We start from the raw sequence: 20689 nt of genomic DNA, 5'->3' as shown, positions 1-20689 counted from the left end.
GCTCTAGTTACTAGCAGTGAAACATCATACAATTAAAAAAAGAAAAAAAACTCCTCTCAACTGGGGAACTAGTGTCGTAAAGCTGAAAGGAGCAGAAGCTTCCCGTTAAACCACTCTGGAATAACAGCCAGTTTCCCCTTTTGGTGAGCGGGGGGGCATTTTTAAAAATTCTGCTCCATCTGAAGCTAGCGATATAAAATAGCTGAGAGGTTTTGCAAAGCCTGTATGAGGGGGAAGTCAAGGAGAGAAGGATCTACAGATGAGTTCAAGCTAGTTGGGGTGCAATCTTCCCCAACCTGGGGCCCTCCAGATGTGGCCTACAACTCCCAGCATGGCTGGCTGGGGCATGCTGGAAGTTGTAGGCCAAGACATCTGGAGGGCCCCAGGTTGGGGAAGGATGCTGTAGAGCTACTGGAACTGTAATTATGTCCCTACCAGGGCTGCAAACCCTCTCTCAGAGGTTGCTGGTCTTGCACCTTTAACTCAGGGGTCAGCAACTTGTGGCCCGCCAGATTTATAGGCCCTCAACTCCTGTCTTCCCTCACCATTGGCTATGCTGGCTAGAGCTGATGGGAGCTGTAGGCCACAATATCTGGAGGGCCACAAGATGCCCACCCTTGCTTTACCTGAAGCTTGATGAGTAGTAATCACCAGGTGAAGATTTTAACAACCCGGAGTTAAGCAGGGTTGGCTACAGGTTGGAGGGGGGCCCTTGGCAAAGGGCCCTCCAGGGACCCTTTCCTACATCTGCTGGCTTACTTGGCAGTGGGTGTCCATTCATATTTCCCACAAGTGCCACTGCCTCAAGGGCACAACGAGAAATTCAAATTGTGGCTTGCAGACCCAAACAACCAGGGGTTGTGTGGCCAGCAGGTGTGGCGGCAACAGTGGCAGAGTTGGTCTCACAATGCTCATCACACAGGCTTTCAACAGGTATGTCTGTGGGGTGCCCCTAACACAGCCTGTGAAGGAGGTTAGGCTGAGGGACCAACCAGCCGTGGTCACCCAAAGCGAGCTTACCGGCTGAGTGGGGATTTGAACTCGAGCCTGCACACCAAATTGCATCAGGCACATTTTAAATATTTGCAAACATTTCTTAACTGCCCCACCCACCCATCCCAACACACACACACACACACACACACACACATTTTATTTTATTTTTTAAAATGCTTTTAGGTCACCTTTAAGGGTAGAACCCTTTCACACATGTAACTGGGTGTAACAGTCTATGTAGTTACACACCTGTAGTAACTACACAGGGCCAACTCCAGACTGAGGGGATCTTTGGCAAAGTGCCCTATGTAGGGCCCTCTCTTATGTCAGCAGACCCCCAGGAATGCTGCATCAGGGGCGTTGGGGGGAAATTTAAAATGGTGGCTCATAGACCCAGCCAACCTGTGTGGGGAGAGCGGGGGCAGGCAACAGTGGGCCCTGGCAGCTGCAAAGAGCATCAGGTATTGACAGGGGGCCTGTAGCTACAATACACTGGCCAGCTCTCAGAAGCCTAAACTAAGCCAAATCTCTCTGAAGGTCTACAGAGGCAAAGGGGGGAAAAGGCCAGGTTTAGATTTTCTGTTGGGAGGGGGTAACCTGAGCAGAGTAGTTTCATTTCTCCAGTTAAGTGTCAGTTTCATTTCTCCACTTAAGTTTCGTTTCTTCAGGTTAGAAGCAGTAGTTCTGGTTTTGAGGGAGAAGGGTATATAAAGAGAGCGATAGAGCCAGTAAGGGCGAAGACAGCTAGAGCCTAAAGTGAGAGCTGAGTCTGAAGAGTGAGCAGGAAGAAGCAGTCTAGAAAAATCTAAGGACAGCTAGGGTAAAGGAACTTGTGTTTTGCAACGTTTATTTTCTTTCAATGCCTTTTGTGCTACTCAGTTCTATTGCATAAATACCTTTAGCTGTAATTTGTTTGCTTTAAATTTACTAGTAAACTGTTGTGGTTAAAACCTGTATCTAGAGTGTCAGTCACCCCATGTTTACAGGCTAAACCCCACATTACTGGGAAGGGGAAGTTTAAAAGAAGGAAGGTGGGACTCTTAAGGAGGCAACGGATCCTTATGGGGTTGCTCAGGAGGTCCAGGTCATAAGGGGAACCATGACAGTCTCCTTTCAGGACAGCCAGTTGTAAGTTCAGCAAAGAACCCAAACTGAGATGCATTAAGCCAGGGGTCCCCCACACGGCACATGTGGGCACCATGTTGCCTGTGGGGAACTCCAATGGTGCCCATGAAGCTCTCCCCTCCTTGCTCTATTCAAAAACATCATTTTAAGAAAAACCTTGGAAAATGTTAGGACAGTCCTTTTTCCTCTCCTTTTCTAGCCTCTAGCCTTGCTCTTTTTCCCACTAACCCGCTGGCTCGCTATTTCCCTCTCAATCCCAGCCGCTAGCCTCACTATTTCTCTCCCCTGCCTCTCTTTAGCTCACTTTTGAGTAGTCAGGCCCCCACAGCAGCCATCATGTGACTAGCCACATCCTCCACAGGAGCCATTTTGTGGTGGTGCCCACAACTGTTTCTCAAATTCCCAAATGTGCCCACAGGCCCAAAAAGGTTGGGAGCCCCTGCTTTAAGGCCAGCCTTCCCCAACTGGGCACCCTCCAGATGTACTGGACTACAACTCTCATCATCCTCAGCCAGCACAGACATTGTCTGTGCTGGATGAGGGTGACAAGCCTTGTAGTCTGAGACATCTGGATGGCGCCAGGTTATGGAAGGCTGTTTTAGCCCACAACAGAAGTTGGATAAGTGAGCCAGCAAGACTGGAAAGTCTCGGAGGCAGCATCTGCTCTGACATAAGGGGATAATCTGCTTTTATTCAAATGAAATCTAACCAGCTCAGCCTACGATAAGTGGCCTGGCATGTGGCGGATGCTAACACTTGGATAATTACAGCCAGCTTCCGAGAAATGCATAAAAAGAGAGAGAAATATTTGGGCCGCAACCTGCAGCCGCTATGAAGGGGCTGTGTACCACTAAATGCAGCTTAGTAGCTGTTGGACCCTGGGATTTTGTGTACTACGAGAGTATATTATGGTTGATGTGAAAGATTTAGATTAATCCCAGGTCAGCCATGGGCCCCCTGGGCAAATAAGGTCTTAATCATGGGCTTCCACCTATAAAATGGGGACAACTTTATGGAGCCTTTTCAAGTTACAAAGCATTTTGCAACCTTTATCAATTTTTGTTTCATAAAAGACCATGATTATTATTCCCATGTCACACAAGCAGGAAAGTGAAGCTGAGAGCTAGTGACTTGGAGATTTTATATATATAAATATAGAGGTGGCAGGGGGGAAGGGGGAGAGAGAGAGAGTTGCCTTAGACAACATCAGACCATTGGCACAGGACTGTCAATTCTGTCTGGCAGAATCTCATCCCTTCAACAAGGAAGTGAGGGTTGGGACGCAGGCCAAAGTCCTATGCATGGCCTGCCCTATAAAATGGCCTGTTACCTGGTCAGAAAATGCTGCCCAGTGCTCTTGGAACTGCCTCCCAGGAAGCAGTAGGTCATGATGGGCACCTATTGGCTAGTGCTCATGGACTCACTTAACATACCTAACAGGTCTTCCATCCCTGGAACAGTTTGGTAACTGGTTTATACTGTGCGTGATTTTTTTCTTTTTTTCTTTTTCAAATCTAGTGAAGGTATGCATAAATGCATATGTACCTCTCATATATATATATATATATAGGCAGACAGCCCTCTTGATGTACAAAGGGAGGGACAAGATTGCAGGCAGATCCCGCATTTGATTTGCTGGAATGTACCTCTGTAACGCGTTACAAAGTGGGAGCTGCGCCGTCCATCCACTGGGCCCATCTTTCTGGCCTAGGTGTGCCTGCAGCCATTCAGGAGTTCTCAGAGAGAGCTCCTGAGCATAACCCAGAGCCTACCTCATGTGGATTATGCACATGTCTGCAAGAGCAGCTGGGACAGGACAACATGGCCATAAAAAGAAACCCTCTGCACCAGGGATGGGGAATGTGTGGCCCTCCAGATGTTGCTGAACTGCACCTCGCCTCACCTCTCACCATTGGCTATGCTGGGTACGGCTGTGGGAGTTGCAGTCAAACCACATCTGGAGAGCTACACATTCCCCATCCCTGTTCTACACCAGCCTTCCCCAACCCGGTGTCCTCCAGATGTACTGGACTACAACTCCCAGCATCCCCTTGGGAATTGTAGCTCAACACATCTGGAGGGCACCGGGTTGGAGAAGGCTGGTCTACACTGTACTTTTTCTTTTCTCAAGTACTTCCTGGAGAGTTCCCAAGGTAAGTGTGCCATCTGGTTGGTTCCAAAGACTGTACAAGCTTCCAGATTACACAGAACACCTTGTCAGGCACAAAAGATACAATGCCAACAGCAGTCAGGACCTAGACAACATTCTGACACCTCTTACCATTCCCTTTCAAAGACTCAAACATTCATAGTGCCAAAACCAAGAAGGGAGCAGAAGATCACCAAGACCAACCCCCCGTCTCTGACAGAGAATGTTCCATTACATTGATTCCCTGACTTCCTTCCAAAAACCTCAAGGCAGCATAATGGTTTTCCTCTCCTTTTTATCCTGACAACAACCCTGTGAGGTAGGCTGGGCTGAGAAATCATAACTGCCCCAAGGTTTCCCACTGAGCTTCATGGTCATGCGGGGATTTCGACATAGGCCACCACCCCAGTTCTAGTTCAATACAATAATCCATCTTTCCTCAACCTGGTTCCCTCCAGATGTTTTATACTACAACTCCCATCATCTGGACATACCCAGGTTGTGGATGGCTGCTCTAACCACTACACCACACTGGCTATTCTATGCATCCTCGCCCAATAGTTTATCTGTGTCACCAGCAAACAGCAGGGACAAACAACACACTGTATCATACCTGCAAAGCGGGTCCCTTTATATATTGAATCAAATATCTCATGCAAAATTGAGCCAGGAATTGTGGACGCCTCTCCCTAAATGATAAGCTCACCCACCACTACCAGTCTTCATGTTCAATGTGCCTCCAGAAAAGAGTCTGGGAAACATTCTAGAGCGCTATGCACAACAGACCAGGCTGGAACCTTCCATATACTGAATGTACATCCTAGAAAACACCCCAAGATCCTCTGCAATGCTTCGGGTTTCAGGACTGGCACCCAAAATGAGGCTGCATGAAATCCAAATGGAGATCCAGAACTTCAAGAAGTATTACACTATGGGTACTTCCAGCTATTCCATCTTCTCTTCCTTAAAATATTTATTTTGTGGAAAGTATAATAAGACCACCAAATTTTGGCCACCAAATGCGAAGAGAAAACTCTCTGGAAAAGACCCTGATGCTGGGAAAGATTGAAGGCAAAAGGAGAAGGGGACGGCAGAGGATGAGATGGCTAGATAGCATCACCGATGCAATGAATATGGACTTGAGCACACTCCGGGAGACAGCGCAGGACAGGAAGGCCTGGCGTGCTGTGGTCCATGGGGTCACGAAGAGTTGGACACGACTGAACGACTGAACAACAACAAAAAATAATAAGACAGAAGAAGTGATGGGGAATTTGGGAGAAGGTTACAAGTGGAAGGTGCCACCATCTCCTGTAAAATGCTGTGAATAAGGCAGGGTGACTGCATGATAAAAGCCTCATCTGGAAGCACCTTCAGTCAGATTAGAATGGCCTAAATGCATTAGCAGTGCTTCAGAGATCTAAGAAGTGCTTTGCTGATCGTGGACTACTGGGTGTAGTGGAAGGAATAATAACAACATGGAACCATATTGTTGCACCATAACATGTAACGAAAGAAGTCATAGACTTTATTTGCCAAGGAGTGAGCCAAGCAGACAGTATGGTGGCCTGGTACTGGAAGCAACATAGAACAAAATCTTATATTGTGACTGCTACAGAAGAAATAGATAAGAAGGAATCTTTCATCACTATACCCTTACCCAATAGACCTTGGTAAACAGCAGCAGATGACCTGTGTGAACTGGGAGGTCGACAGTATTTAGTTGTCATGGTCTATGATTCCTGGTACAATGGACCAGTTTTAGACTCTGGGCTTAATAGTCTTATGGGGATCTCCTATTTAGATGATAATGTGTATTATTTCACTTTCTTCAAAATGTGGTATATCCGCCCTGCTGTATTTTGGGACCTTTCTGCTCATTTTGCTGAGTGGGGCCATGTACGTCTACCCCAAAGTCCTACCCTGAGAGCACCACTGCTCAGGTGTGTTGAGATGCCCCCTTTGCCTGCCTGATAATGTGCAACCTTTGTTCGCTCTGGAATTCCAGATAAGGTCTTGACTGACAATGCAACCCCATTAATGGCAGCAGAACAACAGCCATTCTGGACACCCTGCAGCCTTTGTCATATTACTACTAGACCTCACCATCCTCAAACAAATGGGGAGGCAGAGAAAGCAGTGTAGATTGCAATGAAAAACTTGAGGCAGAATAGCCCACATATTGTTCTTTTAATCTACAGATCAGCACCACTAATAGCTACTAGACAGAGCCCAGGGGAATTGTTAGCAGGAAGACAACACCCATTCTAATTCTAGAGAAGAATTTCATTCCAAAGTGGCCTGACCTGGAAAAAGTTGCCTCCTCAAATTAACAAGTTAAAAGAAGTTATGAGGGTTTGTGTAATCTGCACAGTTCAGTTGAGAACTATCAGTTTATATCAAACTGATTCACATGCAGAAGGTTCCAGGTTCAATCCCTAGCATCTCCAAGTAGAGCTGGGAAAGACCCGTGTCTGAAACCTGGGAAGCTGCTGCCAGTCAGTGTAGGCCAGGTAGATCTCCATATGGTTTGGACTTCAACTCCCAGAAGCCCCTGCCAGCATGAGCAATGGTCAGGAATCCTGGGAGCTGAAATTCAAAACATCTGGATATCTACTTTCTGCCCACCCTTGGTGTGGACAGTACTGAGCAAGATAGACCAATGGTCACATTTGATATAAGGTAGCTTCCTATGTTACTGTCCAGGACAGGGGGAACGAAGCATCCAGATCACTTATTCATTTAATATATTTTTAACCCATCTTTTGAGGTATCTCCCTTCACAAGGCAGTTTACAACCTTAAACATCATAATCCCATAACAGGTAAGCAATATTCCAGAATGCCATATTATTAAAATATTAAAATGCAATTAAGGGATGACAGTAAAATATAGCAGCAGATACAAACATCTGCTACAACACAAGTTACAATTACCCAAATGCAGAATGGAATTTTTTTAAGTACTTAATGCTCTCCTACAGGCCATCAGAAAGGAAGACAAACATATTTCTGCTGGGAGCATATTCCAGAGAAACGAGGCCACCACAGAAAAGGCCTTGTCCCAAATCCTCACTAATCTGACAGCTGTCACTGATTAAATGGAGATCAGGTGCCAATCCTAATGTTTGGGCAGGTTTGTATGTCATTTCATTTCTTACATTTCTATACCACCCAATAGCCAAAGCTCTCTGGGCAGTTTACAAAGATTAAGACCAAACGTGGAGTACTTAACAGAAACCGTTCACATCTTCTTCCTATTCTTGAGATGGTACACTCTCCAAATGCACAAGTTGGAGCCATCTTGTAAAAATGACAGCAAAGTTACTACTCAGATAGCCACATGCACCAGTTATTTGGAAACCTTCAAGATTTGGAGATGAGTGCCTGGTTACCTGAACTACCAAATGTTTCAATAATGCTGATTTATTTAGGGCACAATTCTATGCATGTTTAGACAGAAATAAATCATGCAACTCCCAGCATCCCCCAGCCAACCATACTGTCTGGGGCATGGTGGGAGTTACAGGATTTCTTTTTGTCTAAACATGCATAGCATTGTGCCTGTAATTGTTGTTTCTTTTTCTTTCTTTCTTTTAAAGGGGTGGGGGGAGTAGATATATGTCAATACTGTCGTTATATGGTCTAATCAGTAGGTGGCACTGGACTTATTTGTACCTGGGTGCAGTCAGGAGTTTCTTGTTAAGTTCTTAGGAGAAACAACAAAGTTCTCATCTAGCTTTCTGACTGGTGTGTCCTCTTAACCCTTCCATGACACTTTCATGGTTCTATTATTATTGTTGACCATTTTGATAGCTCACTGGAAAGTGATATATAAACCTGTATAACCAATAAAATAAATACGCAAGCTCTGTCAAAAGAGATTCTGCTACACCAGTCTAACCAAAACAGAGAGGCAGAAACAACATTCACCCCACCTATCCTACTTGGGATTTCATCTGCACACTCTCTTCTGGTTTTCCCTGCATACCCCCTGCCAGCTTAGGGGACACTGCACCCCAAAAGACAAGCAATGCAATATACCAGGAGTGCGGAAAGTGTGGCCCTCCAGGTGGGTGGTGGATTACAACTCCCATAAGCACTAGCAAGCATAGCTAATAGTGAGGGATGATGGGAGTTCCAGTCCAACAACATCTGAAGGGCCACATCCCCCCCCATCCCTGCAACAGACCCTAAAATCAGGGCATGCTCCAGGGGTGACAAGGTTGGGGGCATCTGCTAGGGTTTACAAACACTTCTAACAAGAAGAAAAGGTAGAAGACAACAGAAGAAGCCAATGTGGCTTCACAAAAAGATTAGAGATGACCTGAAAACAAAAAAGGACAAATATAGGAAGTGGAAAGAAGGCCAAGTAACAAAAGAAGTGTACAGGCAGGTGGCACAGAATTGCAGGGATGGCGTCAGGAAGGCTAAAGCTGAGAACGAGCTGAGGTTAGCGAGGGATGCTAAAAACAACAAAAAGGCTTTCTTCAGCTACATGCATTGTAAAAGGCAGAGGAAAGAAATGGTGGTTCAGCTATTAAATAAGGATGGCAAAACGATAACAGATGACAAAGAAAAGGCAGTGGTGCTCAATTCCTACTTTGGCTCAGTCTTCTCCTAAGGAGGGTCTATGACCCCCTTGGCAAAGGCGAAGTACAGGCTGAAGGGGCAGGATTGCAGCTTGAGATCGATAGGCATATGTTCGAGGAACACCTCATTACTTTGAATGAGTTCAAATCTCCAGGGCCAGATGAACTGCATCCTAGAGTCATAAAGGAACTGGCAGAAGGACTCTCGGAACCACTGTCTATTCTCTTTGAGCAACCCTGGAGGACGGGTGAAGTGTCAGATGACTGGAGGAGGGCTAATGTTATCCCTATCTTCAAAAAGGGTAAAAAGGAGGAACCTGGGAACTACAGACCAGTCAGTCTGACATCAATCCCTGGGAAAATTCTGGGGCAGATGGTAAAGCAATCCATCTCTAAGCACCTTGAAAACAATGCCGTGATTACTTGAAGCCAACATGGATTTGTCAAGAACAAATCCTGCCAGACAAATCTGATCTCATTTTTTGATCAAATAACCTCCCTTGTGGACTGTAGGAATGCTGTAGACATAATATACCTCGACTTCAGCAAAGCTTTCGACAAAGTGCCCCATGATACCCTGATGAGCAAACGAGCTCAAAGTGGGCTAGATGAAACAACGATCCGGTAGATCCACAGTTGGCCACAGAATCGGACTCAAAGAGTGCTTATCAATGGGATCCTCTCAAACTGGGGAGAGGTAACAAGCAGGGTACCACAGGGCTCAGTCCAGGGCCCAGGGCCCTTCAACATTTTTGTTAATGTCTTGGAGGAGGAGGTGCAGGGAATGCTGATCAAATTTGCAGATCACACAAAATTGGGGGGACAGCTAATACTTTGGAAGACAGAAACAACATTCAAAGTGATCTGGATAGACTGGAGCGCTGAGCAGAAAACAACAAAATGACATTTAATAGGGATAAATGCAAAGCTCTGCACCTAGGAAAAAGAAACCAAATGCACAGTTACAAGATGGGGGATATGTGGCTCAACAACACTAAAAGTGAGAAGGATCTTAGAATTGTTGTCGATCACAAGCTGAATATCAGCCAACAATGCGATGTGGCTGCAAAAAAGGCAAATGCTATTTTGGGCTGCATTAATAGAAGCATAGCTTCCAAATCTCGGGAAGTATTAGTTCCCCTCTAGTCCGCACTGGATGTCAGGGTGGAAACTGAGCCCACAGAGCCCCAGAGCAGTTCTGATTCTGAGGAAGAACAGCAATCCGTGGGAGAGGAGCTCGCTCATCTCTCACAAGCACAGCAGCTGGCAGAGATTCCTCCTGCCAGCATTCCTGGGATAGATAGTGACCCTGGCAGTGAGAGAGCGCTGGAGGGGGGCTTGCTGGATGCTCAGCGCAGACGCAGGGAGCGATGACAGATGGAGGGCGCCGAAAGGAGGCGTTCCGCTCGTTTGGTGCTCAAACAACAGTTGCGTCCCAAGGACCCAAGGGTAAGAGGGAGGATCTCTCCCTAGCCCATAAGTTCAGAGTCTTCCTGCGGTTCTCCTTCAAACGGGGACCAACTGCCTTACCTGGAGCTGAGGCTACTCTATCTTTCCCCAGTGCTGTTCCTTGTTTAGTCGCTAGTGATTAGTATCTGTATGAGTCATAAAGTAATAATGGAATAAAGCCTTGGAAAGAATCCTCATCGTCTGTGTCCTGAGTTGGCTATTGGAGGGGACTGCAAGAGGCAGCTAGGGTGCTCCTGACACTGGCTAGGCCTCATCTGGAGTATTGTGTCCAGTTCTGGGCACCACACTTTAAGAAGGATGCAGACAAACTGGAGACGGTTCCGAGGAGGGCAACCAAGATGATCAGGGGACTGGAAACAAAGCCCTATGGAGAGAGACTGAAAGAACTGGGCATGTTTAGCCTTGAGAAGAGAAGACTGAGCGGAGAGAGCTGCGGCTATTGGGCAGTATAGAAATGAAAATAAATAAATAAATAAATAAATAAATAAATATGATAGCGCTCTTCAAGGACTTGAAAGGTTGTCACAGAGAGGAAGGCCAGGATCTCTTCTCGATCATCCCAGAGTGCAGGACACGGAATAATGGGCTCAAGTGACAGGAAGTGAGATTCCAGCTGAACATCAGGAAAAACTTCTTGACTGTTGGAGCAACAGGACAATGGAACCAACTACCTAGGGAGGTGGTGGGCTCTCCCACACTGGAGGCATCCAAGATGAGGCTGGACAGCCATCTGTCAGGGATGCTCTGACTTGGATTCCTGGACTGAGCAGGGGGTTGGACTCGATGGCCTTGTAGGCCCCTTCCAACCCTACTATTCTATGATTCTATGATTCCAAGAGCAGCAGAGAGCCCACTGCTTGAACAGCACCACCATTTCCATTTTGCTCAGATCATTCAAAAAGATCAGAGGCAGCTGAAAAGAATTCAGAGTTTGCACGCCCCCACCTCTTCCAGATTAGTGGGGGCATACTGGAGGTCCCCCAAAACCTGGAACCAGCACTGCCCCCAAATCCTGCTGGAATATCCTTTAGACCAGGGTTGGGCAACTTGTGGCCCTCCAGATGTTTTGACCCACAACTCCTCTCAACCTTCATCATTGGCTCTGTGGATGGAAGCTGTAGGCCAAAACATCTGGAGGGTTGCCCACGCTTGCTTTAGACAGCCTTCCCTTATGGGTTGGCCCTCCAGATGTCTTGGAGTACAACTCCCATCAGTCGCAGCCAGCACGGTCAGTGGTCAGGGATGATGGGAGTGGCAGTGGAACACATCTGGAGGCCACCAGTTTGGGGAAAGCTGCTTTAAGCTTTTACAGTTTATTGACGCCAGTTGACCAGGGCCTCCCTGCTTTCCCCCTCTCCATGGGAGCTGGAAATCCTCACCAATTTCCCAAGGCTAAACATAAACAGCCCAGGCCCCCTGTAAATCAGAAAGGCGGCTAGCAAACTGCCATGACCCTGTTCCTTCCTTTATTTATTTTATCATTACCATTACATCCCACCTTTTCCCCTCTTGCAAGGCACTCAAGGTGGCTTACATGGTCCCCCTCCTCTCCATTTTATCCTCACAACAGCCCTGTGAGGTAGGTTAGGCTGAGAGTCAGCCCAAAGTCCCCAAGTAAGCTTCATGGCCAAGGGGGGGGGGACTATAACCCAGGTCCCCCAAGTCCCTGTCCAACACTCTACTGGCTCTCCATTATAACCCTCACCTCCTATAAAAGAGCATGGATTCGGTTGACATTGACCACTGGTGGCGGATGGGTAGTCTAGAACCTCATCAAATGCGACAGACTGACAGAAATATTTATTTATTTATTTATTTATTTATTATTGCATTTATATCCTGCCTTTTTTCCTCTTGCAAGGAACCCAAGGCGGCTTACCTTATCCTCCTCCTCTCCGTTTTATCCCCACAACAACAACCACCCTGTGAGGTGAGTTGGGCTGAGCGTCTGTGACTGGCCCAAAGTCACCCAGTGAGCTTCCATGGCCAAGTGGGGACTAGAACCCAGATCTCCCAGCTCCCAGTCCGTCACTCTCACCACTACACTACACTACACTACACTGGAAATATTCTTCCTTCCCTTCACTCCACTCCGCCTGCTAAATTTGAGGTGGCGCCTTGCAGTGGAGGGAAAGGGAAAAGGGGGGGGGGAGATTTACCAGTTCTTCTGTAGCCATCTTCTTTCTTTTATTTTGAGCCAGTTAAAGGCACCACTGTGCTGTCTGTATATAGATCACAAATATGACAAGACAGGAAGAATACAGAGCACTCTCCTGGAGAAATCCTATGAGAAAGCCTTCTCCTGAAGAAAGTGCGGCAAAATAGCAGAAGTCGCCCCCACTCCCGTGAATGTGAAGCTGACCACCCCCATGGTTCATATTAAGCAAGGCCATTGAGTCATATTTGGATTCGATGGCCTTGTAGGCCCCTTCCAACCCTACTATTCTAAACCTCTGAAGCTCCTTAAAGCAGAATGTATCCATTTTTCTCATACATCCCCCCTCCCCAATGATTCAAGGGATGGTATCCAATGTTTCTCCTACATAGAGGACACCCATTGAAATGAATGAGACTTAAGTTAGTCACAACTAACTTAAGTCCCATTCATTTTTCAATGAGTCCACTCTATGTAGGATACACTGGATACCACCCAAAGATCTGCCCTGTACAGATGTGCGATTACAGGCTGCGATCCTACACGTACTTTTAACATGACAAGAGGAGCGAGCCCCATGGAACACGAGGGGGGACACTTTCTGCGCCTGAGATCTGGCCACGTGGCTGCGGCTCAGGGCAGGATGACTAGGGAGTATGTTCAATTGAACTCCATAGACGTGCATAGAAGCTACCATTCCGACAAGCATAGGTGCGGGCTGCCAAAAAGCAAATCAAAACAGGGTGTTTAAAAGCATCAATAGGTGAAATCCTACGCATGCTTAGACAGAAAGAAGGCCTACATCTCCCAGCATTCCCCAGCCAGCCGGGGGGTGTCTGGGGAATTTTCTGTCTAAATGTGCATAGGATTGCAGCCTAAGGTGATTACCTTAGAAAAAGAGAAAAACAAACTTATATTAAGGAGAGGTATGCTGATCAGCAGAGGCTCCGATGTCAGTGGGGCAGTGTATCTGCTGTTTTTCAGGCAGAATCCTAAGGGGGCTATCCATGGTGCTTTGCACCTTGGATATCTCCTTTAGAGTTCTGACTGAAGCCCAAAGCAGATTTGCCACCCACTGACATCGGAGCCACCAGCCTCCAGTGGTGCATATGTTCCTGATCTGAGGAATAATAACACGAACTCTACAAGAGGGGGAGGCAGACCTCAGGTGTCTGGGCTCTACTTTCTTTTCTACTAGAAACCCTGAGATCCACCAACTGGAGCCTGGTGCAAAAGGCACACACTTCAGGCGCAACCAGAGGCATGTTTAGACAGAAAAAAAGCTCTACAACTCCCAGCATGTGGGAGTTGTAGGACCTTTGTCTGAACACCCACAGGTATACTCACTCACCCAGGAGTAGGCCCCATTGAACTCTGTGGGACTTATGTCTGAGGAGACATGTATTCTAGGCTTGCACTGTTAGAATTAAAGAATTCTGAGCCCAGGAATTTGTTTGGAGGACCAGAACTGAACAAAATTTGCAGTCCTTCCACACAAAAACCCACTCCTGGTTACCCCGCCTCCCACCCCAGCCTTCTTCATTTCAGCAGTATAATTTCCGGCAGGCGTGGGGGAGTCATTTTGGTGGTACTACTGTTAAAAAACAAATGGAGTGTCCAAACGAAGAACATAAGAAGAGCCCTGCTGGATCAGACCAAAGGTCCATCTAGTCCAGCATTCTGTTCACACAGTGGCCAGCCAGCTGCCCACGGGAAGCCCACAAGCAGGACATGAGTTCAGCAGCACCCTCCCACCCATGTTCCCCAGCAACTGGCTCACTGCCTCTGCTACTGGAAGTAGTACATAGCCATCAGGACTAGTAGCCATTGATAGCCTTCTCCAGGAATTTGTCCACCTCCCTTTTGAAGCCATCCAAATTGCTGGCCATCACTAACTACATCCTGTGGAAGTGAATTCTATAGTTTAATTGTGTGCTGTGTGAAGAAGAGCTTCCTTTTATCTGTCCTGAATCTCCCATCAATCAGCTTCATGGGATGGCATATATTGGCATATAGCCTCTGATACTGGAGACAGCATAGAGCCATCAGGACTAGTAGCATGGATAGCCTTAGCGTCCGTGACTGATCCGCTGTAAACGGTCTAGAGATCTCCAGGGAGATGCAGATCTGCCTTCTGCCCACAGCCCCCTGCTCTGCCACACCGCTTCTTTATATGGCGCCTGTGTTTTCCCTCTCCACCTGCTCCCACCACCATCATCATCAAGATCTGTGGCGACTGGGGGGGAAAAGCAGCCGAGATTGCATCCTTCAAAGCAGAGTCTCAGGCACACATCTTGGGAGCCCCGTTTGAAACTGGCCTGTGGGAGGGTCCAACTTCCCTCTCCGCCACCATCAAACGGAAGGGGGGGGGGGACCCCGCACTAATATTCGGCTACGTTCCGATTGCGATTTTTTCCCCGCAGCTTGCCGGGCCGAGGCGAAGGAAGCCGCCTGCAAAGTGATCTATGTCTGTACGCAGCCCGCGAGGGCGAGCGCAAAGCTGCCATTCGAGAGACCTGGCGCTACATCGGTATGGCTGTTCTATCGATTCCGGGGCTGTTTGTCGTTTGGCATCGTATTGCATTTTTTAAAAAATGTATGCGTTTATTTTAAATACTGGTGTTGTCGTTTACAAATGTTAACTGTTTCTCTGGCATTTTAGTCGTTTAGCGGTTTGCGACCCGCCCAGAGGAAATGGGTTATCGGGCAGATTAGAAATGTAACAAGGAAATTTAAAAAAAACGAATAAAATCTTCTGCACGCTTACCTGGGAGTAAGCCCCATTGAACGCAGCGGGACTTCCTGCCGAGTAACCATGCGGAGTATCGGGTTGCACAGAAACCCCGCGCATCCCCACCCGATCGGGGCTTGCAAAAGGCCCTGCCCGCGGGGGGGGGGGGGTGTTTCTCTCTCTCTCTCTCTCTCTCTCTCTCTCTCCCTCCCCGCTTCTACACAGCGTTGTTTCTCAATCACCATCCCTTCTCTTTTGCTAGTAAATCAGCCCCTCAGCTGCAATCAAGTCCTGCCCCCGCATCACTCCCCTCCCCATGAAGAAGATGCTACCCACAAACACGTTTTTCCCCTTTGCATTGCAACCGAGTAAAATGACTACCCCCCCCCCGCGCGCGCACACACACCCCCCCCCCCCCTTGAAAAGCAATCGCCATGCAACGAGATTTTAAAATCATCCTAATGGATCAGGTTGCACTCACCGCTTTCCCTTTGCGCTGATCAAGAGGCTCAGAGGCGGCCGGGCTGGGGGAATCGAGCCGCCAAAATGCAGAACCAAAAAAAAGAAGAAGAAAAAGGAACCCGATTCCTGCAGCCGCTCTCGCAAAGGCAGCGAAGCTTCCGGGTTGGCCAGCTCCGGCGTCACTGCTACAGGTTTGCAAAGAGGAGGAGGCAGCTGCGAATATCAGGCAAAAAGATAGCTATAAAAGGAAGGGGCCGGTAAAAAAAAAAAAGGGGGGGGGAGGAAGCAAAAAAGAAGAGGAAGTGTTGTTTACCTTCGAGAAGCACAGCAGTTAGATCCTAGAAGTGCTTATCTGAGAGAGTAAGAGCCGCTTTAGACGTTCAGCACAGCTACCTAGCAGAGCTTTCCCTAGACTGTGCCACTCCGGAAAGAAGGGGTAGGCAGGTGAGAGAAGTTCTGTGTCGGAATACCCTCCAAGGGTAAAACTCCCTGCATATAGAAAACTAGCAGGCTAGGGTCAGAAGCTAGTCTGTGCAGAAGAAGAATGCCTGGGCTGCGTTGCTTCAGCATGCCAGGGGAGTACCCATTTTGCCTTGCTAGGAGGTGGCTATATTCGACAGCTGATTCTGGGTGTCTTGAAAGGGCAGCAAATCGCTAGTGTGTTCATGTATTGCTGTATTTTTACTGCCAGGGAGAGGTGTTTGTGGGATGTTCAGCCTCAGGTGCCAAAATAACCTGGCCAGCTTTGGGTACTGTACACCTTCGCGGGGGGGGGGGGTACTATTTGCTGTTCCTCCTCATGCAGCAAGATGTCTTGGGCTGACTGTGACTCCCTACATTAAACACACAAAAACCTCTGCAAATGTGTGTGTAACAGTGCTAGAATCTTTCTCTCTGCTGCCCGTCTGGTTTTCTGTCTGCAGGAACTATTTTGCATGGGGGAGCTTTTTCTTTTTTAAGTGGTATTTCCTTATCCGCTGTCTGAAGGCATATAGTCCACCCTTTCACCTCAGGAGTTGACCAGCTAATGCTGTTCTGTGTGTAGATTTAGCCTAGCTAGACTTTTCCCTGACCTGCTAGTTTTCTACCCGAAGAGAGTTTATTTCATGGAGTAGCATTCAAACATGCACTACTGGTCCTCCCCACCTGTAGTTTGGAGTAGCACAGTCCAGGAAAAGCTTTACCACTTGCTTCTGAGGAATGCATCAACAGCCTCTTAAATAACTGATCGGGTCCTGCCATAAGCAGTTTGGTTTATCAAAGGCAGTGTTCCCCATCCACCCTTTTTGCACAGTGGTTTTGTTTGTCCTAACAGCAGCCCTGTTGAGATTGACTGCCCATTTTACAGATGACAAATTAAGGCTAAGCAATAAGATCATAAGAACCCTGCTGGTTCAGACTGAAGGCCTGTCTAATCCAGTATTCTGTTCCCACCGATGCCCCAATGGAAAAGCTCACAAGCAGGATGTGAGGGCTATACAGCAACTTTTCACACAGTCACAACCTCAGTGAGCTGTAAGGCCAGGTTTTTCAATTTGCCCTTGTGCAGTGCAATACGATGCATGTTTGCTTGGAAGCATGTCCCATTGAATTCAATGGGATTCATTTGCTCCCATGACAGTTTTACTAAGGCTTAACCCTGCTTAGAAGCTCTCATAATTAATTCCAGAAAGCAGGAGCTGGTTATAATTATTCAGTAATTAGGACTGCCACCCTTTTATGCCCAAATGAGGTGTTATACTTTTAACAGCTACAGAACCCGGAGAATTACAACCAGTGAAACTTTCCTCACCAAGGGGGCAGGGCGGGGGAGAGAAGTTGAACCTACTGAACATCTACCTGATCTGTAGCTGATAGTGCAGAGTCTCAATCAGGAACCAACAGTTTGCAAGCTATGGTGTAGAGCAACGTAAGAAACTCTTAACTTGGAAGGGGAAGAAAAATATATTTAGGTACTGATCCACAAACTACCTGCTTCACATATCCTATTGAGTCAATGGAACAAAGTGTGCATGAGCTTGTGAAAGTTCAGCCCATGCATCTTTACTCAGAAGTAAGCCACATTGAGTTCAATAGGGCTTACTCCCATGTAGGAAGACTGCAGTCTTTAAAAGTGGCTCATCCTAGAATTATAGTTTGGATCCCTCAAAACAAACCTCTCCAGTGGGTTGGTGTGTCCTCTTGAACAATTTTGGGCAGGGTATGAATCACTCCAACAACAGACCTCCACCTAATTCCACCTTTTTCTAGCAGCCCCTTAAACCCTCCCCACATCTTTCTGAAGGGCACCAAGACCATCTGGAGAGGAGCAGATGGGAAACTTTCTTTCCAAGAACTTCCTTACGCTAACTTATCTTAGGATCCAAGCCAATGCCTATATCGCAAAGAGTGGGGAGACGGGGGACTATGACCATTTGAGTTAATTTTGACAGCCAGATAGGGCGTGTGCTTACACAGAAGGAAGCCCTGCTGAAATCAAGGGGGATACTTGAAGCTTAAGGCTGCAGGCAGCTTCATTTAACTCATTGGGACTTACTTTCAAGGAAACATGCATTTTTAAGGAGCTTTTAAGGAGCTTAGCATGAGATGGAAGCTTGCAAATGGGGGGGGGGGCTCTCAAGACTCCAGTTTGAGTTTGCATCACATCCCCTTTCTGTTGGGATGGGGCTGGCTTGGAAGGGCAGGTGTGGTTGGGCTGGGCTCATCTAGGCTTGCTAGGACAGCTATGCCAGGAACAGTTAACACCCTGGGAATGGTTGTGCAGGTAGGTAATTTTAACTCTAAGAGTTAATGGTCTCATGCACCCCCTTTCCTTTAGATGGTAATGTGTATTACTTCGGGACTTAATGAACTTACGGGGATGGAGGCTCTCTTTAGATGGTAACCACTTATTTCAAAATGTGCTAAACTAGCCTTGTGGGGTTTGGGGCCCTTCTACTCATTCTGCTGATTGCCCTGGAGTCCTACCCTGATGACACCACTACCCAAGTGTGTTGGAGACAGAAGAATGCAGCTAGACAGACAAGGCAACCAAAACCAATATTGAGTGCCCAAAAGTCATCTTAAGGCACAATCCTATGCATGTTTAGGCAGAACAAAACTCCCAGAACTCCCACCATGGCTGGCTGGGAATGCTGGGGAGTCGTGGGACTTTTTTGCTGTATAAACATGCATAGGATTGTGCCCTTAATGTAATTCTTGCCAGCCATGTGGATGCTGGCAAATCCACCCCCGCAGGGCATGTGATCTGAGAGGTTGGACCTCCATATGCTGGAGAAGTTTGATGCTGAAGCTACCCAGGCAACCCTATCTGCTCCCTGGTGAATAAGGAAACTAGTGTCTGTGTGTGTGTGTGTGGGGGGGGGGTGCTTAGCAGATCTTAATTTTGAGCATCACTCACTCTACTCACCCTCCCCTCTCTCACACACTCACATCCCACTCCTCTCCAAGAGCTTTTCAGAGATCAGGCACCTGCTTTGATCAGATTAAAAGCCAGTGCCCTGTATGGGGAAGAACACCCTTTAGAGAGGACCACAAATGCATGGGGTTAGCCTCCGCCATAAGAAGAATTTGCTGCTCTGTTCTGGAACCTGATGCTTTTCACAGCTGCCCAAAGGCTGAAAGCCAGCAAGCGAAGATGGTCTCATTGCTCTCTGTGCCAAGAAAAACTTCACCTGCTGAATTTCTACCTGTCATGTCATTACAGCGAGCAGAAAAGCACTGGTTCTCTCTCACAGACACACACTGATGCAGTAACCCCTAGCACAATGATCTTCACTATTTTTCAGGCAGGAGCCACTTTAGCTTCAGGAACCACAACTGAGGCCACTTGGGGGCCTTTCCTGGGCTGTGGGTGGCCTCTTGTATTCCCCCCACCCCAGTGGTGATGCTTTGCACTGGACCTGGTTTGAGGCTGTCTTGGACCTTTCCTCCCCATTCCCCTCCATGTCATCCAAGCAAGGCATAGTCGGTCAGCAAGCAGGCAAATGCTGACAGGCTCACTTGGTCCTTAGATTAGCGTGGATTTCCCCCCCATCGCTGAGAGTCCTCTATTCAGTGCTGCAAAATCCCCCAGTGCAGGTCCATGATGCTCTCTCTTGCCCACACATTCAATTTCCCTTCCACCTCCAATGCCTGTGCAGTGCACAGTTGCAGGTAACCAGTCACCTTGATCTTCGCCTCTTGGGATCCTCCCCTACCACAGCTAATTGGCTGATTGCTCCTGCATTCGCCTCTTTCCCCCAACCTTGTCTTACAGCCAATGAGTGGCAGGTCTCCTGGCTCCCCACCCCTGAAGGTTCCTCTGGTAACCCAGATCACACCAACTGGCACTCCACTAAAGCAAACCACAAGGCAAAGCTAGAGAGCCCTTGCTGAGGGGGGAGGGGGGCAGCTACTGCAGAGAGAGGGATAGGAAGCTGTCTTTGAGGTGACTGGGAGCCACCAGTGGCTCATGGGCCTTGCAGTGAAGAATGCTTCCCTAGCAAGTCAAAACACTGACATGAATGGTTTCTCATCTTAAAGAGCGTAGTGAGGAAGTAAAACCAAGGAACAACATTTCCTTTAAAAGGATGCTTGCCATTTAGGACCACATAAGATGAAAATGTAATGTCAAGTGTTGTGGCCAATATAGTGTGTGCCAAGCTGCAGATGGGAGACCTATTATGCTCATTGTAGAGCAATGGAACCACAGAGCTGGCAACGGCAATTATAAAATGGGTAGTTTGAGAAGCGAGTGCCTCTGGAATTGCTGCACAGAGTTTGGATCAATCTGTGCTATGTGTGGCCCACAAAGCTGACCATAGCCCACAAGCAATGCCTTGGTGGTCTTCTAGGGGTTTGACAATCTGTGTTTGCAGTACCTGGGTGAGGGCCAAATTACATGTTAGATCTGTGATCAGATTTCCCAGTGATTTGATTTTTACTTTAAAGCAGCCACATGAGTGTGGGACTCTAACCCCTTTCTCCCTGTACTGTTTTCCTGATCTAAATCTCCTCCTGAAGATGTTG

General features: G+C 47.5%; 1 protein-coding gene across 3 annotated transcripts in view; it reads right to left on the bottom strand.

Moving 5' to 3' along the window:
- The window catches only part of CYRIB (CYFIP related Rac1 interactor B), a 99914-nt gene extending 84040 nt beyond the window's left edge, over nt 1-15874 (bottom strand). The window contains exon 1 of one of the 3 annotated variants that reach the window (XM_084848815.1): nt 15699-15874. The gene's annotated coding sequence lies outside the window, so the exon portion shown is untranslated. The remainder of the gene's footprint in view (nt 1-15698) is intronic. The other 2 variants (XM_084848805.1, XM_084848802.1) reach the window with 2 other exon arrangements.
- Between the last annotated feature and the right edge of the window lie 4815 nt (nt 15875-20689).

The sequence above is a fragment of the Heloderma suspectum genome, chromosome 4, assembly GCF_057233095.1.
Source record: "Heloderma suspectum isolate Gila_16-S chromosome 4, 16-S_ref, whole genome shotgun sequence".
Lineage (NCBI taxonomy): Eukaryota > Metazoa > Chordata > Lepidosauria > Squamata > Helodermatidae > Heloderma > Heloderma suspectum.
Note: the sequence above shows the minus strand (reverse complement) of the source record. Positions and strands in the feature narration are given on the sequence as shown.